At 45.8% G+C, this 25,975-nt stretch overlaps 1 long non-coding RNA gene across 6 annotated transcripts in view; it reads left to right on the top strand.

The window, feature by feature from the left end:
• Positions 1 to 3,431: 3,431 nt before the first annotated feature.
• LOC147917253 (uncharacterized) overlaps positions 3,432 to 25,975 on the top strand; it is a 41,076-nt gene continuing 18,532 nt past the window's right edge. Inside the window, exons 1-3 of one of the 6 annotated variants that reach the window (XR_015551950.1) lie at positions 8,047 to 9,798; positions 12,593 to 12,894; positions 14,990 to 15,198. This is a non-coding gene — a long non-coding RNA (uncharacterized LOC147917253). Of the gene's footprint in view, positions 3,455 to 4,305; positions 4,416 to 8,046; positions 9,799 to 10,332; positions 12,088 to 12,570; positions 12,895 to 14,989; positions 15,199 to 25,975 lie in introns of those variants that run through there. The other 5 variants (XR_015551951.1, XR_015551946.1, XR_015551949.1 and 2 more) reach the window with 5 other exon arrangements.

Here is a 25,975-nt window from a genome sequence, read left to right as displayed (position 1 = left end):
TTATTTCCAGGAATGGAAACTCACTGCTGTTGTGAAGAAGCTCAGTGAGCCTCCAACAACTTCTACATCTGCTGCTTAGTCCTGGGATTTGAGGTCAAATCCTAGAAAAGAGCCATGTGGGATGCACTCCCTGGCCAAGTCTCTGGTTCTTGAGTGCTGCCAGCAACATGCCCTGGGTTTGTACTCACGTAACAGCACTCCTTCCACATGGTGGAGGGGGGGTGGGTTTGGGAGAATGTTCTATTTTTCCTTTGATTTTTCCTTTTCCTTTCCTTTCCTTTGATGGTTACACCCTCTCACGCCCAACCAATTCGGTAAAAGAGTAGTGGCCAGGGACCTTAGTGAAAACATGTCCTATCATCTCCTCTCCCCCAGCACAGCCCCCATATGTCCCAGCTGCAATATCCAGCTGTCACGAGAGGCTTCCCTCCCTTCCAAGGCAGTTATCCCTGCCTTGCACCCCCATCCTCACCTTGCCCTGCCCAGATTAGCACCTCAGAGGCTTGTCTTTACCCCTAAGGGCCTAGAAAACCTTCCAGTCAAAAAGCCTTACAGTCAGAGCATAGCTGTGGATGACCCGTCTCTGCTCTTCCCTCTGCATCAGTGTTCTGTAAAGGGTGGCTCTTGCCCCCTGATGGTCCAAGGATGGTTTTGGGGTGTGCATGAATGACTTCCACTCCTCAGAGGCTAACAGGCAATGCCGTGCTCCCCTGCCAACCTCTGAAGAACAGGGCCTACTGCCTGGTCCCGAGGAGAAGGAGACATCAGCCTGAACGAGATTCTCCCCACCTGTTCCTCCTTCCCCACAGTCCTGACTTTTGTAACCCTTCCCTTAATGCTGTTAGCACCCCTTCCTGGGCCTCTCTTTACCTCATCCTCTCTTTCAGCAACCCTTCCCCAAACACTGCTGCTTTTCCTTTCTCTCTGAAGCCTTCTCCCTTCTCTCTGCTCCCAGCACTTTTCCCCTCTACTATATCCCATAAACCTCATTCTGGGCCAACTCTTCCCCGGCCTCTCCCTGACCTCCAGTTGAAGTTCCCCTCCTCAGATCTGCCAAACACCCCAGGTCTGGCTGCCCTTCCCTGCTCCTACCATCTTCCTGCCCCCCAATCTCTGCCCCTTGGGACCTGAGCTCATGTTTTCACTTGCTTCTTTGTGGTTCAACTCTTTCTGTTTGGAGCCATGATTCTTCTCTACCTTTCACAACTGTCTTTTTTCTCATTTATATGCTAGTTTCTTTAAAAAATAGGTGTATAAAAGTAAAAAAGTATCACTTAAATAAAACTATGAAATAAATAATAAACAGTTCAGGTGGTACTTGGATATGAGACACACTACCCATAAACTCCTGATTTTCAAGGATCATTGCCAGGCACCAAAAGGTGCTCAGTAGAAGCTGATTATAAAATAACTTTTGGTCTAAAATCCCATAGTTTGAGAGGGAAGGACAACATACATATATACAACCTCCATAGCAGTCAGGAAGTAGGAGAGTAAAACTTAAATGAAACTCAGTCAACAAGAAGTGAAGGGATGAGAGAAGCAGTGGCTCTCAAACTGGGACCTCCATGGGGTGTTATATTTTCATTTTGAAGCTGATGGTCTTTGTCCAGAGACTGGAAAGTCACAGAGGTGTAGGCATATGAGTATAGCAAGCAAGGGGAGGCATTTGAAGAGAAAATCAATTTCCAAAATGAAAAACAAAAAACTTTGCAAGTAGGATTTGTAGGTGTGAACGAAACTGGGATCCCTCTCCCTCGTCTAACAGGTGAATCTAGCAAGCAAGGTGCATAGGCTTCAAGTCAGTACAATAAAAATCCATGCTGTACTGTGAAGCAGCCATGCAGGCCATCTTAAGCCTGTATTAGAATGACCTTGCAACCCCTTGTCTCATGACTAAAGACGCCAGCAAGATGAATCAGCAACAGGAAGCCATAATGGGCACCTCACTCTCACATTTCCCAACTACATTTCTTAGAGATTGAGGGAAAAAGTGACAACCCTGGTCCTTGCCTCCCTCCACACATAGATAAGACCAACATTCCAAGCCTTGTTTGACGAATAACCAAAAAATTCTTATCTTTGAAGCATCTGACTATTAGATACGTAAGCCCTTTCCTGCACATACACTGCATTATTAAACGTATGTAAACTGCATTAGACCTGTACACCTGGGAGCAGTTCCTCAGAATACTCTGTTGGACTGTTCCTGGGATTTGAATTCCTCACTTTGATTATTGAATAAACTCCTTTGTCGACGCAAAATAATAAATAACCATTCTATAGATAAGAGAGAGGTGAGTTTTACCAGAGCCAGAGTGAGGATTATAACCCGGGAAAGCCTTTTCCAGAAAGGAAGAAAGCGTTCCAGAGAAGCATTGTTTTCAGCAGTCTTATACCTTTTGAGAACAAAGAACATATATTAAACATAGCCAGGATACATAGTCATCAAAGTTTCAAAGAGGTATTCAGTTGCAAATTAGGTCAACATCACCCTTATATGGGGGGGTGGTGGGGGGAAGGGACTAATACTGGCATTACCAATAGGGCGGAGGAGGGAAAGTATGCATTCTTAAGAGTGCACTCTTTAATAGTTAAAGCAGATGTACAATGTATGTTTGATAGGCCATTAAGTCAGGCTTCTTTAGTTGAAGACAAGTCAGTTTTTGAACCTGAATAATTACCCCATACACCTCAATATGTGAAAATCTGTCACCTTTAATTAACCTTTACCCAGACTATTTCAGTCGACACAGGCTTGTCCTAGGCTTTGCTCTGGGAGTGTTTCAGTGATTTCTTTCTGTTGGATGGAAAAAGGAGGAGGCCTTCAGAAGAGGTCCGGGCCTAGGTTCCAGTCCCTCTCCTCCCCTCTCCTGAATGAATGAAGTCTTAATACATTTCTCCAGCGAAAGCTGCACTACTTGCTGTGAGGTTTATTAGGAAAAGTTGCCAGAGAGCAATCCAGTTATCGGCCTCAGCCCCAGGCCTCTCAGGTACAGCTCGGGGACCCCCAACCTAGCTGGGTCTAGACGGAGAAGACGCGAGGAGGAGCAGCCCACAGCGAACTCGGCGAGCCGCGCTCTGAACAGGGTACCTCGGGGACACAAGCCCTGCCTTCCAGGCACTGGCACTAGCAGCGAAGGGGTATCTTTTAAGTCTCGGAGAACTGATCCAACCTAAGCGGAGTGCCTGTTGGAGTCTCAGGTATCCACTCCGGACTAAGAAGCCCGAGGACGGAGACCAGAACCAGACCTCCCGCCCCGCGGCGCCGACCGCCGGGGAGCGCTCCAGGCGGCGCCCAGAGACCGCGGCTGGGGCGGGACTCGCGCTGTGACGCCGCCCTTCGCCTCGCCCCGCCCCGTGCGCGTTGCCAGGGTGATCAGGTGACTCGGAGCTCGGGGCGCTCCGGGCAGTGGTGACGTTAGGCGGGCCGCGGCTCCTCACTGGCTCCGAGGTTGGTGCGGCGGAGTGTCTTGTGCGGTCTCGTCTGGTCGCATCAGGTCCGGACCGAACCAGTGCCCGACTCGTTCGCGGAGAGGAGAGGTGGGGCGCGGCGGACCCGGGCCCGGTCAAGCTGGCCCCAGGGAGGGGGTCAGGCGGGAGCAGGGCCCTTCTGGGCTTGTGCGCGCCCGCGAACTCCCCAAAGGGCGCCTGGGAGAGCAGCGGGCACCGGGGCGGGAGGGGCCGGCTCCGGCGGGGGTGCGCAGCCCCAGGGGAGGGGCCGGGAGCCGGGGGAGCGGCTGCAGCCGGCCGGATGCCCACCCTGCCGCACCGCGGCTACTCCTCCAGCTCCCGGTCGCCGCGCTGCTGGCGGAGGTTGGGGAGGATCCCCGCCGCCCGCTCGCCCGGCCTCTGGGCGGTGGACTAACGGGCCCCGCGTGTGAGCGGCTCTCGCCTTGAGAGGAGTCGGCGGGCTCGGAGCGGGACTTGCCACACCCTGTCTCGGGGGACGTCTGCGGGAGGCTTCTGCATCTCTTCGCCCTGGGCTGCGGTTTCTGGGCCGCTGCCGGGGACCTCCTCCGTGCTCTGAGCAGGGCCTGCTGGGGGCAGGAGGCCGCTCGGGAGCCCCGCGGGTGGCAGCAGGAGCCGGGGGTGTCCAGAGAAGGTGTTGCGGGGGAAGGAATGCTGACTGTTGAGAGCGGTGGAGTAGGACCTGGATAGACCTGTTGGGGGAGGTGAAATCTGAGCGGAGTCCTGAGGGGTGGGGACTAACCTCCCGGCGGCAGTGGCAGTTAGAAGGGTAGAGGGAGGGAGAGGGGACCTCCGGGGAAGCAGACCACGAGCCTTGCGCTGGGGGTAAAGGAAAGACGATTCGGTAACTGACTGGACCGAATGCTAGGGCTGTGTGTTTTGGGGGAAAAAAAGTTTGGAGAATTAGGTTAGGGCCGGTTAGGAAAAAACTCTTGAGTGTCCAGGTAAGGGTTTGTGTGCTGTGGGGAGCCACTGAAGCGTCGGCTGGACTGGGGTAGGGGGAACGCTGGGACGGGGAGACCGTGAGGAGGCTGTTGTGACAGCCTGGGAAAGAGGTGACAACGCCTAGAACTCTGGTCTGATGGGATTCTGCGAACCCTGCTTATGAAATATAGCAGGGGTGGGGGACACAGGCAGCCAGGCGGTACACCTCAGCCGTTGTTAGCAAATTAAAAAAAAATTCCTTCTTATGACAGACAAGAAGCACCTAACTGCAGCTCATTTTCTTGTCTCATTTGGCCGGATTTAATGACTACCTGAGAACTTTGTCCCCCTCAATATGCACGCGTTGTTTTGTCCACAGCACTTGCCCTGCAGAACTTTCAGAGTGTCTTACAAACACCTCTTATCCCCAGGTTAAAACCCAAACCCCAAGTGACTGGGAGGAGATTTAATGGGGGGAAGTTTTTAGAGGATAATCAGTGCCCAAAACATGAATATGGGGCGTTGGGGAAGCCAAAAAGAGTCCCATGCTGTTTGTTACTCTTAGAACAAAGAGTGCCCCTTTCCTACCTGCTGTGGTGCTGTGGGCGTCTCAGCTTAAGACTGATTAGGTGTTAATTGGGCATTTTGTCTTAATTTCCTGAGAAATACAGGAAGAAGATATTTTAGTTATTGAAGAGGAATGATTTGGTGATTTACAGTTTTTCCCAGCTCTGAAATTTACTGATTCTGTGACCAAACAAAACAAAACAACACAGCTGTCCATTTTATTTTGAATCTTAGCAACTTCTATTTTCTGGGAGGAAGTGAAAAGGTTGAACCTTCCTACGAATTTGTTTTATATTGGTTTGACTCCAGAAAACAGAACTGGACCTCCAGGGATCCTATACAGTAAAAGGCAGTTTAGGGAATTGCTGAGAACTTGGGAAGGTGACCGCAGCTGGTGTGCGCATAAACAAAGAAACCAGCACAGCACTCTAGGGAGGGCAAATCCAGAGTGGTGGCACCTGGGGAGAGCCAACTTCCAGTCAGATCAGTGGCATCATTCTCTGTAAAAGAAGTCTTAAGAAAGGTCACTTGAGCAATGTGTGTTTACCATACACTACTTACCCAAAGAGGTTTTCCTCTGGTACCTGTTCAGTGGTAGGGCTTGTTATAGTGATTTTTAAGGGGCTTTGCAGGAGCCCCATAATATTAAGAATCGCGGGAAATTAGATTTCTTCGCCACGTTTAAAAAATAATTGTTAACCATTTACTAAATCTCTTTGGAAATATTTGAACCAGCCAAACTAATCATGCTTCCTTTGGAAGAAACTATCCCCTACCCCCAACATTATAACTGTGTGCTGTCTGGGTGGTTAAGTAGGCCAAGAGTTTTGGGAAATTTTCCGCATTCATTCACCCCTGCCGCCCCCACATGTTTTCCCATTGGTCGAGAATTTAAGACTTCATTATCAGGAAAAAATGTTAGTGTTACACAAGCTATGGTAAACACCGGGGCTGGCTGTTCAGAATGCCCTCAAGGGGAACTGGGCACCGGTGAGAGGCGGGGCAGAGGTATGTGCCGGAGACTGGCCACCGAACATTCTAGGCCTGCGCTGTTGTCAACCAAGGCTCAGGGCAGGGCCTTCCTTTCTTGGCACAGAAACATTCCTCGACCTTGAAACAGGATAGTGGTCAGTACCCTCTTCACAGAGAATTAATGAGAGAGAATTAATTCTCACAAGGAGAATTAATGAGAGGCTTATATGAAACTTGAGCTCCTCCAAAGCAGAATATTTTAATTCTTGGATGAATGGTATATTTTGACATGTAGTGAAGTAAAAAAGAGATAGACATTCTAAATTTTTGCAAAAGCCTCTTTCAAACTCTAAGGTGTTCTTTTTTTTTTAATGGAGTATTTGGGCTTGGTTACCAATAAGCCTGTAATCAAGATCTGGAGGCCTGAGGGTAAGTGCATGTTTGTATTTCATATGTAAATCAGTTCAGATTGTTCCTCACTCTCTCTCTCTGGCTCTTTTAGAGTGCCTGGAGTAAACCAGTAACCTGGCAGGCTGTGGGGATTTGACCTAACATCCTTTCAACCCTAAAGGAGTTAGTTATTAAGCTCATCAGAGACAGAAGTGGGTAATAATGCTCACTAAATTGAATGAGTGAAACAGCCATCTTTTAAAAGTCCCCCCTCCTATGTCAGTCCGCCAGGCTTGCTACTCAGTCGAATAGAGATTCAAGAGGGACTCTACAGAGCTACATCCGTCTCTTAGACTTCTGACATTTGTTGGCTAGGCTTAGTTTCACATGAAGGAAACTCTGCAGGAGAGGCTTCCTGTTTTTTTCAGGCTGAGCTGAGCGCTGTGTTCCAGGCCTCCAGGCTCCCCAGGCTTGGCCAAGGCTACTAATTGGCTTGGCTATAAAATGGGAGTCAGCAATTAAAAAACAGCAGTATAGAAGCGAAGACCTTGGACATGAGTTGACCCTCTAGCCAAAAAGGTTCACACCACTTTGGGCACTATATACAAAGGGCTCTTCAAAAGGAGGTGGGCTTGGAATGACTTCTTTCGTAGTTCTTAGGAGACATATGTGGAATATTAGTACTGATGAAGCCCTCAAAACCAGGGCTAGGAAATTGGATGGGCCCTCACTTCTAAAGCAGGGGAGACAAATGGTTTGAATCCAGTCTCTGTGGGCAGCAAGCCTGTGGTATGACTTTGCCAAAAACAAGGGATGATTTATATTTTTTTCTGAACCCTTTCAATTAAATCGTCTAAGGGAGTGTTGGTAGTCATGGTGGGAGGAGAGTTTCATCTACCTGAATTCCCTCACCGGAGAGTATGGCCTTATTCACAGGTCTCTATCATTAGTCCTCTGATGATTTATGCTAAAGAATCATTAGTCCCAAGAGAAATGGCCCAGAAACTACATCATAACTGAAAACCATCTGACCCTTGTGATCAGTGTGCAAAGAAAGGTAGGGATGGGGAACAATTGAACTACAAAGATATTTTGGGAGAGAAAGATCTGGAAAGTGGTGCCAGACTTCTGCCACATTAAATTTCTAATGCAGCCCTCAGTACTTGACCAGTCAGCTTTCTGTATCAGGACCACGGGCAGGATCATTTAGGGAGAATATGTGCAAAGAGCGGGACTTTTGTAGGAATGTGCCTATCTCATGAGTCCTTATCATTAAGCCTAATACTTACTGCTTTCCTACTGCCACCAGCTTCCCTGAGACCCCAGACTCTGCCCTCCCCTCTCCTTCCCCTCCCCCACCGTTTCCTCCCCGGCAACACCTCTCTGAGGCCAATATGATTCTTTTATCTCCGATCCAGTTTCTGCACCCTCCTGGCTCTGCTGACTGCTGAACTAAATCTTGGTGATCTTTGATGTCTGGTGGTGGCATAGAAACTCCAGTGAGGGGTAATCACATTCCAAAGGAAGGGGCTTGGAAGTGGATGCTTTACCTGGTGTTTCTGACACTTCATTTGTGTTCCACCTGCTTGATTTTTGTGTTATGTTTATGCCATCTGTACTGTTAATTAACTAACATTTTTCTTTAAATTGACCCATTTTTTAAAGTGTAAAATTTATTTAAAAGGGAAACCATATCATTGCCTTAAATTGAAAACTACTATCACCTTTCATAAGTAGTAGGTAAATATAAAAAGGCATATCTATTAAAATTAAGTTGTTTGTGTTCCCCGAATCATGCCACATACCCCACTTGGAAAATACTGCCTTCAACCAAAGATATGACTCACTAATAGTGAATTTTTTCGGGTGGTAGGGATGGTTTGCGGTAGGCAGGCCTATGGAGAGGGCCTCTTAAATCCCGTCTTCTGAAACTCCGTGTGGCTCTGTGGTACCAGGAAGAGAGCAGAGTGAAGAATCTAGGAACTAAAAAGAAATAAGTGCAGTCATTGTGAAACCACTGGTATTTTGACATGAAGTTTGCCAAAAGGAGGTCTGAGTGGTGGTGAGCCTGTGTACTATATTAAATTCTAGGCCCTTTGCCAGGGGTGTGACTTCGTTGATGCTGTGTTATATTGTTCTTTCTGTACAAGTGTGCTCTTGAAAAACTCAGGTTTTTGTTCAGAGTGGATGCAGTTTTTTTTTTACTCTCAGTACCGCATAGGCTTTGAGCCGGTTATCTTCCACATATATATATGTAGTAGCTCGTTGGGGATATTACTAAGGAAAAAACTCTGAAGTTATCATCTAGCATCTATTTTTTTCTAACCTTTGTTGTCCATAATGCCTGTTTCTTTAAAAATCCCATGAAAATGAAGAGAAGAAAGGAGGGGAGAAGGAGCTGCTCTGGGGTCGTATGGTCTCTTAGGGTGCCGTACCTGGTAGGCGTGAGTGGTACTTGCTGGTGTGAAGTGAAATTCACTCTTGTCCATTAAGAGCTGTCCCACAGTGCTGACTGAGCTGCTGTTCCCTCAGAGGGTCAGGAGAGCACGCTTTAATGGTGGCGTAAAGCCGTGGCCCGTTTGGTATCTGTCAGGAACCAGGAGTGCTTAGTTAGATTGCCAGCACATTAAGCTGTTAGAGACCTCTTTCTAAGCCATCAAGATTTCAACTTTCCCACAAAGCCTGATCTAATGGTCTGGGAGGGGCAGGCAGAGGCAGCCTTTCAGGGGCTGTGCTGGTGGGGGTCCTGGCCTGGGAAGCGCCCTTGTCAGGTTTGTTGGGAGGGATGGATCTGTCCCTTTCTAGTGTGTCCTCTCAACTTGGCAGGGGGCAGACTTCGTCCGTTTTCTCTCTCTCCATGCTCTAACCTATCCTTTCACTTCCCCAACTTACTTTCTGTGTTAACAGCTTTCTTCCCTTTTCCTTTCCCTTCTGTGAACTGCTGCTTTCTCTTTCTACCCTCTCTCTTGCTGGGCCTCATTTTCTCTTCATTGTCACTTTAAGGGCTGCCACTTTGAAGTTCCAGAGTTACAATGCTGTTCTGTATGTCCCAGTGACTAGATGTAATTCAGAGGTCCCCAGCCTTTTTTTCTGAGGAGGAGCCAACCTTCACTTCCCCACTGCCTTCCAGATAGCAGCGTTGAGGAGCACTGATCAGAGTTCCTGAGCTAAGTGGTTGGATGAGGCTGGAGGTGCCCTGGCGACTGGGTGTCCCAGCAGTGTGGGGAGGAGGTTGTGATCAGGATTTGCTGGCATTGTCGGCAGCTATCTCCACCCTTGGGGAGTCCTTCCAGAAGCTGAAGGCAGAAGGGAGTCCTGCATCCAGGCAGTCCTCTGGTTTCTGCAGAGGACCAACATGACTAATAAAGGCTGGAGAAGGGGACCTTGGTGAGGTTGGCCTGGAACCCATCGAACTGTTTGCAACTGGATCCTGCTCTTGAGCTTGGTTTTTCCAGATGGCGACTGGAACAAAAGGTGATCTCAGTGGTAGTTGGATGGCTGTTGGAAGCATCTAGAAGCATGGCTTTCCTGCTCTATGAGTTAAGAAATGGATTATTTAATCCTAAAAGCCATGTGGCAGACTTTACCCGAAGATGATCAGCAGGAGTTTTAACTTTCATTGTTAAATATGTGTAGAAAAGTGTATATAACAAAAAAGTACAGTTTAATGAATAATTATATTCATTAATATAACTGTAATCTATTGAGGTCCAGAAATGGAACTTTATTTTTAAACCCAAATGGGATAGTAGAATGCACTGTGTTGCAATTTGTTTTTTTCACTGTGTTGGTGCTTTTCTGTATCAGCACATGTAATTCTACCCCATTCTTCTTAAGGGTCAAATAGCAGTTCCATGGTTTGGAAATTCTGTGGTTTATTTAACTGTTCCCATACTGATGGGCCTTTGGGATGTTATATATCATATATATGTGTGTGTGTGTGCGTATATATATTTTATACATATATATAATATATATGTTATATAGCTATTATAAACCAATACTACAGTAGGTATCCATGTGTGTGGTATAAAATTGTGTGGTATAAAATTGTTTTTTGGCATACTGGCACTAGTATACATCTGTAGGATAAATTCCTACAGGTAGAATTGCTGGTTCAAAGAATAGGGTGTTTTTATTTATTTATTTGAGGTTTCACTTAAAAATGTGTCTTTTTGAAGAATTCTTAAGAAAAAAGGATAGACCCTCTGTAAAAAGAAAGGATGTTTCCTCTAAACATTTGGGAGGAATGGAATACCAATGCCTGGGCAGCTAAGGGTAGGCTATTTTAGTTGATGATAAATATTTTCAGGTAGCAATGATTTTTTTAAGGGCTGTTTAATAAATGTTATAGATCTTGTATCTTATAGAGCAACGGGTGGATCCAGCCAGAAGTTCTTTATAGAAAGCTTTATAGAAAGCTTTCTATACTAAAAAGATTTTAGTAGGTGATATGTTATTCTCTGATGAAGGGGGCTTCTCTGAATTCCCTCAAAGTCTCCAAGGCTGGAAGAATGCGAAAATGTACACACCAAGTTTAATGTGGAAGAAGGCGAGATTCATTGGCTATAGCCATATTTTCAAATAACGTTGAACTGCTGTGGATAATTAATGTGGGTATGACTTTTCAGACTTTACTACTCCTAATATAATGTATCAGGACAGGTTGAGAATGCTTAGTTTCATGTGTATCTATTATAAAAGCAATGGATAGTTTTTATATCAATATTGTTTGTGAGAAAGAAAAATAAAATAAGACGGTCTCTGAACCTCTTCATTACTCTAGGACAGGGCCTCCAGAGATAGATGATCCACTATGATTTGTTTGCCTTCCATGTGCATTTTGATACCCTTGTTCAGTCAGGGGTCCGCTTTCTGAGCTGTGTCATTGTGTATTCCACAGAGAAGCTATTCTAAAGCTGCAAGCAAAAATGTTGATAGAAAAGACATGCTCTAATATATATCCATTCATTGATTATATGTAGACAGCTCAGGGCCTGATAGAACTCTGGCAAACAAAAGATCGTGAGTGAGGTAGGGGATGGCTAATAATATTTGAGAGGTTGACACCAGAATCAGTATTTAGACAATAATGAAGTAACACTACAGGTTGTCTCCTTCCAGCCTGTCCCCAAAAGAAAAGCAACTTAGGAAATGGTAACAGAGCAAAATGTGTTAGAAATGATGAGCAAGTCATAAAAACAAAGATCTTGTTCAAGTTATGATAACTATCAACTATCAGAGGTCTCCTGCGTTGCTCTATTGTTGGGAGCACCACCACCATCTTTAAAAAGTAAATCCCTGCTGTTGCTATTGTCTGGGGCTCCCTTGTGAAGTTGTCCACATTAGGAGTAGGTTCTTCCTGGGTGAAGGCCTTCTGTTCTGGAATGCCTGTTCTTGTGGCTTTGGGATTTGGATTTGAGGCCGTTGCTTCTTATCTCAGCTCACCGCACATTCACATGTGTGTGTGGCACAAGTTCCGCTATTGGTGGGGTCATGCAGGCTCTTTACTTGTACCTCAGTTTCAGTAAACTTGCATAACTCTTTGAGGTGACTGCCCAAAGTGGATTTTGTCTACTCTGTATAGCCGAACTGTCCTCACCATACCCTTGAAGTTTGGAGAACTTCCAGCATTTTCCATCTGATGCAATAACAAATGGAAAAGATAATTTTATTTTTATTATTAGCAGTACTCAAGAGGAGGAGCAAGCCAGCTAGAGTTCTTTCTCTTATATCCCCAGTACCGGGCCTGCCATGTAGTAGGTACTTAATATTGTTGAATAAACAAATGATTAGGTTTGCCAATAGTATCCAACAAGCAAACATGAATAAAATTACATGAATCCTTTTATTTTTTATTTTTTGTGAGGAAGATCAGCCCTGAGCTAACATCCACGCCAATCCTCCTCTTTTTGCTGAGGAAGACTGGCCTTGGGCTAACATCTGTGCCTATCTTCCTCTACTTTATGTGGGACCCTGCCATGGCATGGCCTGACAAATGGTGCGTCGGTGCGCGGCCGGGATCCGAACCCAGCCCGCCAGTAGCGGAGCGCGCGCACTTAACTGCTAAGCCACAGGGCCGGCCCCTACATGAATCCTTTTATTTATTTTTATTATTTATTTATTTATTTCTTTTGTGAGGAAGATCAGCCCTGAGCCAACATCCATGCCAATCCTCCTCTTTTTGCTGAGGAAGACCGGCCCTGAGCTAACATCTATTGCCAATCCTTCTCCTTTTTTTTTTTTTGTTCCCTTTTTCTCCCCAAAGCCCCAGCAGATAGCCGTATGTCATAGTTGCACATCCTTTTAGTTGCTGTATGTGGGACGCTGCCTCAGCATGGCCAGACAAGCGGTGCGTTGGTCCACGCCCGGGATCTGAACCTGGGCCACCAGTAGCGGAGTGCACGCACATAACTGCTAAGCCACGGTACATGAATCCTTTTAAAAGAGAAAGAATAACTATGGAAAAGGAAGCTGGAATGATCCTGAAAGTCTGCTCTTAGCAAGGCTGTTTGTGAGCTGACCTTTTGGCCTCATCCAATACTGCAGGCTTCGGCTGTAATGAACCTGGTTAGTTCCTCAGATGCGGTGGGCTCTTTCTTACAGATTGTTGCCTTTGACCAGAGTGTAAAGGTTGAGTAATCGAATTTCTGTTTCTGCGTAACTTTCGATGTGTTCATCTCTTCCCCTCAGAAGCTTTCTCTGACTTCCTCACCATACTAAGCACTTCCTCTTTTCTTAGCTTGGTTTTTTTTTTTTTTTTTTTGGTGAGGAAGATCAGCCCTGAGCTAACGTCCATGCTAATCCTCCTCTTTTTGCTGAGGAAGACCAGCTCTGAGCTAATATCTATTGCCAACCCTCCTCCTTTTTTTTTTCCCCCAAAGCCCCAGTAGATAGTTGTATGTCATAGTTGCACATCCCTCTAGTTGCTGTATGTGGGATGCGGCCTCAGCATGGCCAGGGAAGCGGTGCGTCGGTGCGTGCCCGGGATCCAAACCCGGGCTGCCAGCAGCGGAGCGTTAGCACTTAACCGCTAACCCACGGGGAAGGCCCAGTGCCTACTTATCTTAAGGCTGGCTTCCTCAGGGCTGCAGATTGGCTGTCAGCAATTTCGTAGGCCATGTCTTTGCTAGACTCTATGTGTGCCTGTGTTAAGGGGAAGGAAAGGTTGGGAGTGTGGTAGGAGAGCCCCAAGATTTTAACTGATCAAACAAAACACTTCAGAACCAATCCCAGTGGCCAAGGGATGCCTTTTGTGATTGGCTTAGTCCTGGGTTCCTTGAATCAAGCTTGATGAAAAGGGGGAGAGGGTGACCTGGATTGGCTTAGAGTAGCGTGGACTCACCTTGGAGCTGGTATAGGATGAGCTTCCCCTGAAGCACTTGAACTGCAGGAAGAATGGATGGATACCTAATGGGAAATCTGACTGCTATTATAAAGCAGGATATGGTTGTTGTGTGGGCAACCAGTAAAGTACATTATTATTTTAACCCGGATTTTCTAGGGAACTTTACTTTATGGCTCTTTTCTTCATGTAGAGTCACTTAGGAATTTATTGATTGCATGTTATGGAAAAGAATTAATAGTGAAATTATTAAGTTTTGGGTATGAGACTCTTCCCTCTATTAACTTACTATTTAGTTGGGGTTAGAAGACACTCAGATAGGTAAAACGTTAAATATCAGTAGAGGAGATGGGTAACAGTACAAGGCAGCAAGGTGACAGATACCACATTGTTCATCCAGAGTCTGTATGTATTTTGCATTACCCAGTCATGCTTTTAATCTGGAAGTTATTGTGTCAGGCACTGTAGGGTCAAGCCCAAGAGAATGGTTAACAGACTTTGGGGGCTGGGAAGCAATGGCCTCCCTCACAGTAGCAAACCACCAAGAACAGGAACCTGTAAACACAAGTAGGGCTTCCTGGTGAGCCCTCCAGAGACCCAGGAGGCTGGATGGTCAGAGGAGATGCTCAGCATCCTCTACAGACATCTCTGCCCTCTATAGACGGGCTGCCCTCTGTCCAGCGATGACTGAGACACTGCTCAACTGCTCAGAGCTAGGGGTCTGGGGAGAGCAACTAGATCACCTCAGTGCCCAAGGCGGTGGTGGTGGTTACACTCTTTGGTCAGTCGCTCCCAGCAGTGCTACTTATTAGAAGACCTCAATGTGGCCCAACTCTACTGGAAGATTTCTAGTACTGGGTCAGCCTCCACTGATTTGACTCGTGATTAGTACTGTTAGACTTTCTGCCTTCTTAAGAGCTATCCAATCACATTTATGGAAATTTCAGAGAATTAAAAAACAAAATAATATCCTGTTTTTTTATTCAACACATTTATTGCAGGGCCTTCCTTGTGCAAGGCACTAAGCTAAGCTCTAGGGTCACGGTGATGATCCAAAACTGACTTGATCCCTGCTGTCACAGCCTGCAGTCTAGTGGGGAAGGCAGACAAAAGGCAAATAAACAGATCCATAAGATATTTGCCAATTGTGGTGATGGTGAGAAGGAAACCAAATGGGCAGAGCTAAAGATTTACAAGAGGTCTGAGACAACTTTAAGGCATTTTGTAAATGATCTCATGGGTTGAAATTTTTTTCCTAATAATTTCCACAGATTAAATGCAAATAATTTTCATTGTTTGTCTCTTACGTACACTCTGCAGGTCCCTGATGAACCAAGGGAACCCTCCACCGTATTCGGGCCCCGGTCCGACGGCCCCATACCCACCATATCCACAACAACCAATGGGGCCTGGGGGCTACCCTCCAGGACCTGCTGGGGGACCCTACCCACCTCCTCAGGGGTACCCCTACCAAGGATACCCACAGTATGGCTGGCAGGGCGGACCTCAGGAGCCTCCTAAAACCACAGGTACTGTGAACGGGGTGTGTGTGTGTGTGTGTATGTGGGCGTGCATGTGTGCAGTCCCACGTCACCAAAGGACGTATTTGCATGTTTTCTTTGGCAGAGAAGAAACTCTGGCCTTTGTGTGCTGTGGTTGACATTCACAAGGCTTGGTGACTACTTAGGGTGCCTTCTAACTCCTGAGAAGGACTTCTTTCTCAGGAGGCCCGAGTCAGTGCCGCCTACTTCCCTCATGTCTCTTGTCCCCTCTGGGGCTGATGACTTCCTGGCTGACATGTTTTCTGAGGGCAGCTCCTGGAGCACTCTGGGGGAAAGTACCAGCTGGGTTCTTGCTCTGGCAGCCAGTTGTGTTTTTTAGGGTTAGCCTGTTGGGATCATTTTATGTCTCAGCTTGTTGACCCTCAAGTCATCCTCTTGCCCCTGTTATTGGGCTTGGTTTTCTTTACTAGTGTTTTCATAATTCTATTTAACCTGCGTGCTGAGTTTTCAGCAGGCTCATGAGTCCTTCTTGTGTGCTAGAACAGTGCTACTCAAAGTTTACTCTGCAGACAGGTGCCAGTGTATGAATGGCTATCAGGCTACGACGAGATATGAGATATGTACAGAAAGTGAGAGTAAACATTCAAAAACTTTTAGAGCAATTTGACATTCCTGTGACATTTAAGCATGTAATCTTGCATTTTACAAAAAGTATCAGTCTGAAGAATTAGAAAGGAAACATCTTGAGAAGCACTGTGCTAGGTGTTTGGGTGACTATTGTGACTGTTTTAGAACTTTTTGGTTTGCAGAATAGTTGCTCTCTTAACAACACTTTCAGCTTTTTAAAATAGCCAGTTCTTCCCAAGTCCTCATTATGTGCCAGGTGGTCTCCTAAGAGCTTTATATACATTAACGTTTAATCCTCGCAACAATCCTATGAGCTTATTCCCATTTTACAGCACAGTAATTGAGGCACAGAGTGGAGTAATGACTTGCCCAAGGCCCCCCAGCTAGAAGTGGCAGACCCCAGATACGAATCCTGATAGTTTGGCTTAAGAATCTGTCCCTACAATTTATTGTGTGTTGTCCCTCTCCAGTCTCTTCTGAGCTGACCCATAGTCATCTGAGTTTAGGGCCTTAGGCTGCCTCAGAGATTTGCCTATGGTTTAACCCTTTATTGATCAAAGGTGATAACAAGTGATGGTTCATTTTATTCCTAGATTTGAAGATTCTTTAGATTGGGTGGATGCCATGGAAGAAAAATATGTTTAAGAGGAATTTTGCAGTCAATATGGGGAAGATTACACTTGTATAGTGTCAGATCAGAGGCTGTGTTAAGATTGAATAGATTTGAATACTTTTAAAAGATTGAGGGGCCGGCCCGGTGGCGCAAGCGGTTAAGTGCGCGTGCTCCGCTTCGGCAGCCCAGGGTTCGCAGGTTCAGATCCGGGGCACACACTGACGCACTGCTTGTTAAGCCATGCTGTGGCGGCGTCTCATATAAAGTGGAGGAAGGTGGGCATGGATGTTAGCTCAGGGCCAATCTTCCTCAAGAAAAAAAGGGGAGGATTGGTATCGGATGTTAGCTCAGGGCTAGTCCTCCTCACACAAAAAAAAAAGATTTAGAAGTTTATCTTGAAGGAAAACTTTTACAATCCCAGACTCTGTTTTGTTGTAAGTTTTGATAACATGCTCGGAAGAGTGCAGGAAGTATAACCAGTGTCATCAGAGTAGTTGGCATCCAGGTCTGTGACATCAGAGGAGGATTTCCTGAAAAAAAATCTCAGTTTCTGAGTTTTCTGCTTCAAAACAAGGTAACCCTGTGATGAATGAAAGAAGACAGGCCAAAAAGACCACATAATGTATGATTCCATGTATGTGAAATTCAAGAACAGGCCAAACTAATCTATGGTGATGGAGATCAAAATAGTGGTTACTCCTGGCTGTAGAGTAGGGGGCAGGGTTGATTATTGATTGAGAAGGGCACAAGGGAACTTTCTGGCATAGTAGGAATATTCGTAATCTAGGTACAAATGTTCTTCAAGCTGTACGCTTATGTGTGCACTTTACTGTGTTACATGTCAATGAAAATGTCAGCCCAGCATTTGGGTTATCCAATAGACTCAGCCCATTGCCTGCCTGGTGTTATGTCTTTCACCCGTAGCCCTCGTGGTCTATGGTGTAGAGCATTTCCAGGCTTGTGTCGTTTATACTGACTGTAAGTAACTAGCATTCAATGGATTTAGAACTTTATAGAGCTTGCCTAGAATAAATGCTTCCTGGGCTCGGTGGATTTTGTCCCCTCATGCAGAAAATACTCAAAGATTTGGTCCTCTTTCTTACCTTTGGTGTAATTTAAGTATTACATCAGCCTTTTTAAGGAAAAAATATCTAAATTCTTCTTAGGATTAAAAGGCTCTGTCTTTTAGTTCAGTGTTATCAGTTTATCATGATTTCATAAATGCAGCTGAAAGCTGTTTAACTGCCTTTTCTCCAGGATTTCTTTCTCTGTCATCTGCTTGTGAATGTTAACTGCCTGGACCCATTCTGCACCCAGACAGCAGGTGATGCCAGATGGTCAAGTTCTTCTCTCACCTGGGGTCCAGGTTCTGTGAATGGGACCCTTCAATCCCCTCACTAAGGGATGCACACTTTAGGGACCTACTTAATTCCCTGTTCTCTGTATTGCTTCTGGGATCCCCAATAAGAATCATTCTTGGGACCTCTATTCTGTGCGTGCGTCTCTGGGCTCTCTATGGAAATTTAAGGGTTTTTTTCCCAGCTGGATGATTTTAGATTTATTTGCTACTGCAAATACCATATCTCAGCTGAAGTTCAAGTGTGTAGTCCATTCAGTTAACAGCTACCTAGCTGGAAACTCTTTCTTTTTCAAAGGAGAGAGAGTCTTAGCTATTCTTAATTGTGTCTGGTAATTAATAAGGACTTAATAAAGGCGTGTTGAATGGATGGGTAGGTTGCTAATCTAAGCAGAACCTTCTTTGGTAGTCCATTTATGGTTCAGAGTTCATTTTTCAGAAATTGTAGTAATAAAAACCTTTGTTTTTCTCAGGAAACCAGCTTTTTGGAAACCATGTGATTGGAAGCAGCAGATGCTTGTGGGAATGAGGCTTCCCAAAGAACACCCCTGCAGTATGTCAAGGGTCTCCTGGGGTGGTTTTTAATAATAATAATAACTATAGCAATGGGTATTTCTTGAGCATAGTGCCTGGTATTAGGCTCATGTAATCTTCTCAACAACCCTAAAGCATTAGTCCCATGTTACAGAGGTGGAATCTGAGGCTCAGAGAGGTTGTGTTTCAGTTATCTATTGTGTAACATATCACCCAAAACTCAGTGGCTTAAAACAACGATTTCTCACGATTCTGTGAGTGGGCTTCATGTGATTTCTCCTGGGGTCACTTGTGTGACTTAAGTTAGTTATCAGCTTGGCTGGGGCTAGAATGTCCAAGATAGCCTCACTCACGTGACTAGGGTCTTGGTTTGCCTCCATGAGGCCTCTCTCTACACATAGTCTCTCATCTAGCCTGAGTTTCTTTACATGGCAGCTAGCTTCCAAGAGGGTGGAAGTAGAAGCTGCCAGGTTTTTAATGGCTAGGCCCAGAACTGGCACAGCATCACTTACCCCACATTCTGCTGTTCAAAGCAAGTCACAAGGCTGGCCAGATTCAACAGGAGGGGAAATAGATGTCATCTGCCCCTACTCTTTGGTAACAGTTTTATTGAGCTATAATTCACATACCATACAATTCACCCATTTAAAGTGTACAATCCACTGGTTTTTTTGTGTATTCAGAGTTGTGCTACCATCACCACTATCTAATTTCAGAACATTTTCTTTCTTTTTTTTTTTTTTTTTGTGAGGAAGATCAGCCCTGAGCTAACATCCATGCCAATCCTCCTCTTGTTGCTAAGGAAGACCGGCTCTGAGCTAACATCTATTGCCAATCCTTCTCCTTTTTTTTTTGCCCCAAAGCCCCAGTAGATAGCTGTATGTTATAGTTGCACATCCTTCTAGTTGCTGTATGTGGGACGCCACCTCAGCGTGGCCGGAGAAGCGGTGCGTCGGTGCACACCTGCGATCTGAACCCGGGCTACCAGTAACGTAGCCCGCGCACTTAACCGCTAAGCCACAGGGCCGGCCCCTCAGAACATTTTCATCACCCTAAAAAGAAACCCCGTACCCTTTAGCAATCACTCCCTATTTCCTTCACCTTCCCCCTCCATTAATCTACTTTTCTATTGCTATAGATTTGCCCGTTCTGGACACTTCTTGTAAATAGAGTCATATAATATGTGGTCTTTTGTGAGTGGCTTCTTTCACTTAGTATGTTTTCAAGGTTCATCCATGTTGCAGCATGAATCAGTACTCCATTCCTTTGTATTGCCAAATAATATTTCATTGTATGGATGTCCAGTCATGCATTGCTTAATGACAGGGATACGTTCTGAGAAATGCGTCATTAGGTGCTTTTGTTGTGTGAACATCGTAGAGTACGCATACTCAAATCTAGATGGTATAGCCTACTACACACCTAGGCTATATGGTACTCATCTTACGGGACCACCATCGTATATGCGGTGCATCGGTGACCGAAACGTCATTATGCTGCACGTGACTGTACCACATTTTATTCATTCATTAGTTGATGTACATTTGGGTTTCTCACTTTTTGGCTATTATGAATAATAAATAATGGCTATTATAAACATTTGTGTAAAATAAACTCCATCTCGCTAGGAGGAATGGCATGTGGATACAGGGTTAGAGGAATTGTTGGTGACCATCTGGCAGACAGTCCACCACATTCCACTGTCTGCTCTCAAACAGTTCATGTCCCCGCCCCCATGCAAAATATGTCCACCCCCTTCCAAGGCTACTCGATGTCTCATCCAATAGCTATATCAGCTTGAAGTCCAGGATGTCATCATCTAAGTAGTCTATATGTAGATAAGGCCTCTGACCTGCCATGCTTCTCCCTTCACTCCCCACCCCTCATTCCCACTCTGCTCCAAGCTACACATCTCTGGAGATCAAACAGAATATCACCTCCTCCATGAAGTTTTCCCTTAGGTATTCCACTCCTCTGGTAGAACGTACCACTCCCACGTGCTTCAACTGTACACTATACAGACTTCTTTCGAGCATCTCCTCTCTCCACATTCAGTTAGTTTTCATCTTCTGTCTAGTTTACCTCCTTAATGTCTGAATTCAGTCAACCTTGTTCTTACTGTCTTAGTTGAGGCGTTCACCATTTGTGTTAATCAAAACTCGTAAGGCTGCAGGTGACAGAATCTCAGCCTTAAACATTAACCAACCACAGGGCTGGCCGGGTGGCGCAAGCGGTTAAGTGCACGCACTCTGCTGCGGCGGCCTGGGGTTTGCCAGTTCGGATCCCGGGCGCACACCGACACACCGCTTGTTAAGCCATGCTGTGGCGGCATCCCATATAAAGTAGAGAAAGATGGACACGGATGTTAGCCCAGGGCCAGTCTTCCTCAGCAAAAAAGAGGAGGATTGGCATTGGATGTTAGCTCAGGGCTGGTCCTCCTCTCACACACACACAAAAAATATTAACCAACCGCAGAGGATTACCAAAGACCTGAGTAAAGCCTCCAAAATGACAGATAGTGGCCAAAACAGAAAAAAGAGATTCTGAGGGAACAGGGACAATACAAGGAGCAAAAACCCTGCTGCAAAAAAGGAAAAAAACCCTCTAATATTGTTAGATATTAAGATAAATCTTATTGCAATAAGAGTAGGGATGCTGTGTAAAAAGGAACTCAGGAGACAAAAGCACTGAGCCAAGAAGAGTGTGGAACTGACCTCAGCCCAAGGATTAGGTCCAAAAGACCCAATACAGCCAGATCTTGCCAAACCAGAATTTACGGCTTTTTACCACAGGGAGAAGTTTGACATATATTTTGGTTATCTATTGCTACATAACAAGCCACCCCAATCTTAGAGTTAAAGATTCTGTAATTTGGGCAGGGCTTGGCAGGAAAGATTCATCTCTGCTCCCCATGGCATCTACTGGGGCTGGAACATAGGTGATAACCAGTGTGCTCGGTTGAGTGTGTGTACTTTCTACCCTCGAATGAGACTTATAAACTTTCCTCTTGGCTTTATAGTATGTCCAAAGGGGTACTATTGGGTTGGCTCACACTTGCAATATAGAGGAAGAAGCCATTTGATTTGGCAGATGCTTCAGAAGGGAGAGAGGGATGGGAGCATGACGGCTGTCTGACTGCTGGGAGGGGTCAGATGATACCCATGCTGAGATGCTATGATCTTTATGTGTGTTCCAGACCAGTCCTGGGCTTGTCCACTTTTATTGGCTCTGTTGCCCCTCTTATTTCCCTTGGAGGTTTAATTTAAGTTCAGCCATATTCTGTCCACTGTTTCAGTTTCAGGTGAACTCTTGTAATTCTGGTTCGTTACGGCGAGAAATTTTCTTTCAAATCCAAAAAAAAAAAAAAAAAATCACATTTCTGGCATCTTTCTTTCCTCCTTCCCCTCCTTCCATGTGGCTTCTCAATGTAGCTAGCTAGGGCATCCTTCACAGCGTGACAGCCTCAGGTGGTTGGGCTCCTTCCGTGCCAGTGGACGCTGCCAGACCTTCCTTAAAAACAAAACAAAACAAAGAAACAAAAAACTTTTTATTTAACTTCTAATTTTGAAACAATTTCAGACTTATAAAAGCATTGCAGAAATAGTACAAACAATTCTGTATACCTTTCACCCAGATTAACCCAAACCTCACATAACCACAAAGTCATCATCTGCCCGGCTTTTTTACTGCCCCAGCTCAGAAGACTCAGAACATCACTTCCATCACACTCTGTCGGTCAAAGCAGCCACAGGTCTATCCAGCATAGATTCAAGGGGAGAGGAAGTAGCCTTCACTCCTTGATGGGAGAGTGGCAAAGCCACATTGCAAAATGGCATTTGGGTTGGGAGATCTTTGGAAACACTACCACAAGTCCCAGTGGTGATAGGTGAACTCCTGTTCAGTGAAACATTCTAAATAATAAAACTATTTCTAGGGTCTTGTGAATATGCCATAATAACAGAATTGTTTAAAGTGAAAAATTAAACAAAATATCTCCAGTCTTATATCAGAAAATGGGTGATCTGTCTTTTTAAAGAAACTTCTGTGAATTGGTTAGAAAGTCATGAAAGAAGAGGTTTTTTTAGTTCTGTCACCAAAATTAAAATGACTTGCACTCAGATACCTAAAATCATCAGAAGCGGAAGAGTCCTCAGATGATCACCCAGGTTAATCACTCTTCCAGGCTCATAGCAGACATCACTAATCAATTGTGGCTCTTTCTGCTCAGCCTGAATATGGTTCCAGAATCCTCCTTCCATAGTGTCCTAGGCAGCCACTATGAATAGGCTTGAATTGTTAGGTAAGATGAAGCCATTTACCATTTCTTGCTAGGCTAACCTCCTCTTTTTGGAGATACTCAAACTGAAGCCCAGAGAAGTTTAGTTATTTGCCCAGGGTTGTTGAGTTTTGACTTGGATGTAAGTCCTGATTCCAAACTAAATGCATTTCCTCCTCATGCCCTGCTGCTGTGATCCAGCACAGATTCCACAGCAATTCTCAAACACCCACCAAAGGAAAATACCTCTTTTCAGCCCTTTCCCTCCCCTGTACTCCCCCCAGCCCCCCCCCAAAAAAACCCCACAAAAACCTGGTAGTTATAGCATGGCACCAGTTTCCTAGTAGACAGAGGTGAAGTGGAGTGTGAGAGAGCTGGATTAAATCCCCTTGTTAACGCCAGGACCTGGGCAAGTTACTTAACCTCCCTGATCTTTGAGTGTGCCTGCCTCCCCCTGTAAGCTTCACGAAGGCAGTTTTTTCTTTCCTTCATCTCTCCTTCCACAGCACCTAGAACAGTGCTGACACATGGTATGTGCTCAGTAAATATGTGTCAGATGAATGGAAAGATCACCATTTCGAAAGGTGGTTGTGAATTCATGTTAGATCTCTGGCCTCTTTCCCCTTGGGACTCCTCCCTTGCTATTTAACTCTTGTGAGTCTAGATATTGAGGTTTGAATATTAGCCCTGAGCTCATGTCTGTGCCAGTCTTCCTCCACTTTATGTGTGGGTCGCTGCCACAGCATGGCCAACAAGTGGTGTAGGTTCGCACCTGGGATCCCAGCCCTTGAACCTAGGCCACCGAAGCGGAGTGTGCAAACTTAACCACTATGCCCCGGGGCCAGCCCCCAGATATTGGGGTTTTATACATGTTCTTCTGGGTTAGAACTGTGCTATCTGGCAACATATTGACTTAAAACAAAATAAATTTTACTTCAGAGTCCTTGGGATGCCCCCATGGAGTTCAACAGCCCAGTTGGCCTTTGAATCGGGTTTCTAAGCCTGTAATTTGGGAACTAAAAGTGACCCCATTATGGTTCTTTGTAATCTGAAGAGGCAAAAAGAGAGTACCTGTTCCAGGAATGCCCTGCTGAGTTGTTGGCCAGCCAGCAAGAAGTTAGGAATGGCCTCTCCTTTAGTCCACAGTCAGAGATTGCGTGGCGGGGTGGTAGGATGGCACATTTCTCCTTCTGCACACCCTCCTGGGTGTCTGACACTGCTCTCATCAGTCAGTGTGAGGATAGAAGAGGAAGGAATTTAACCGTCTTGCTAATTGGCTTGAAGTATGGAATTACAGCCTGGCTTCTTGAGCCTTTTATGTCTTGTTTAATCAGAAACTCTGATCAGACATTTTCATTGCCCTGGGAAGCCTTTCCAGCATAGATAAAGTCCAGCTCCAGTACTTTCTTTCTTTGCCAGATATCAGATGACCGAACATCCCAGCAAGGATGCTGCGTGGGGCCACCAAAAGCTGCATTGGCTTAGAAATCTGGGTAGAGTTTCCCCAGTTCCCTTGGCTTCTGTTTCCTTTTTGTAAAAATTGGGATTATGAGACTGTGGTGAAGAATAAACAAAGTAATATACCTTGTACAGTTTATGGCACCTTGATGGGCAATTAGGAAACCCTCCCTCGTCCCATACAAATTTTCTGAATTTTTGCTTGTGGATGGATGGGGGATGGTGAAAACAGGAAGCTCTTGGGGGAATGTGGGGAAGCCAGTTGCTGAGGATCATTCCTGATCTACCCTCAGAATCCCCACTGGCCTGAGGCATCTGTGGGTCCACTCCAGGGTCATCTCATCTGCAGTCATAGCCACATAACTGGTCTCCCTCCTCGTGCTCTTGCCACCTGCTGTTTTCTCCCCAGACCCCCTAATATCTTCCCATGTCACTCAGAGTAGAAGCCAGAGTCCTTACAGTGGCCAGCAAGGCCCTCTATGAGCGGGCTGCCCCTCCACACTCTGCTCCACCTTCAGAGAAGCCCTGTGCACTCACCAGGCCCCCTCCCACTCCAGGGCCTTTGTATTTGCCGTTCCCTTGCCCTCTGCCTTCCCCTTGCCCTCTGCCTTCCCCTCTCCTCAGAAATCCATGGGGCTTATGTCCTCTCTTTTGGTTCTTACTCAGCTGTAACATAGTCAGAGAAGCCTTCCAACCACTTCCCCTCTCTCTCCACCCCATTTAATGTAGCACCCCAACTTGGCACTTTCTATCCCTTTTCTTCTCTTTTCTCTACCTAACATATTGTTTCTGTGTTCCTTGGCTGCCTTTCTCCTCTCATGGGAATATAAGTTCCTTGAAGGCGGGGACTTTTGTATGTTATGTTTACTGCTCAATTCCAAGTGTTTGTTGAATGGTTGAGTGTCCCCCTCCCCCAGTATCCTCTTCCTGCACAGTATCTTGTGAGGCATTCTCCTTCAGGCCTTACCTTGGGGTCCTTTTCCTCCTCATCTCCTCTGCACAGAATCCTGAGAGTGGGTCTAAGGAGCTGCTACTGAGTTTTTGCTGTGTGTCAGGCCTGGTGCTGAACACTGTATATCCTTCGTCATTAATTGGCATCCTATTAAAGAAGAGAGTTTGCCGAAGGTCAGAGCTAGTAAGTGGCAGAGCAAGCATTCTAATACCGTGGCTGACTTGAGAGCCTGTTCTCTGTTATGATACTGCCTCAGTGGCTCCGCCTCCAGGACAGGTGGCCAGTGCCAGTGGGCTCTGCTCCATTGCTGCCTTCAGATCTGGCTGACCGCGCTTGGCATACTTTGTGCCTCTTGGGTGCTTCTTCCTTCTTGGCCTCCTAGTTTATCCTGGTCTCTACCTTCTTTGTGGCAAGAGTTGACTGTCTTGCAAAACACTCCTTTATATCTTATCCTCAGTTTATCTTTGTTCAATCCATTTAATCTTCGTCCTTCCTCTCACATCTCTTAGTACGCATCCTGGGATATTCATTTGAATCTTCTAATGCCCAAATGGCATTTTCGTGGAATTCCCTGGAAAAGTGCCCTTATCTCTCACATGGGCCTGGGCCAGCACCTTTGAGACTTTAGCCAGGCCTGTCAGAATTGAGAAATGTGTGGTTTCCGACCCAGGAAGTGGGTCTTGTCACATATATTTTTTGCTATGAGAAGATGGAGATCCAGTGGCTGCAAAGAGGGAGGTGTCTAGAGAAGGAGCAGGAAGAAGATGAAAAAAGAAAAAGGGTATGAGATGGAGACAATATGGTTCCCAGACCTAGCATAGTAGCTGGTAGTTAGTAGGGCTTCCAGAAAGATCTGCTGAAAGAGTGAATCCTCAGGGCCTGTGCAGATGAAAGCACAGAACCTGGGGACAAATGGGAGAGTTGGTTGTGGTTTGATCCAGCCGGAATTTGGCCCCTCAACTAGGAGAAGATGGGCTGCTTATGGAG

The sequence above is a fragment of the Ceratotherium simum genome, chromosome 4 (genome assembly GCF_057802395.1).
Source record: "Ceratotherium simum simum isolate JZ-2026a chromosome 4, ASM5780239v1, whole genome shotgun sequence".
In the NCBI taxonomy this organism is placed as follows: domain Eukaryota; kingdom Metazoa; phylum Chordata; class Mammalia; order Perissodactyla; family Rhinocerotidae; genus Ceratotherium; species Ceratotherium simum.
Note: the sequence above shows the minus strand (reverse complement) of the source record. Positions and strands in the feature narration are given on the sequence as shown.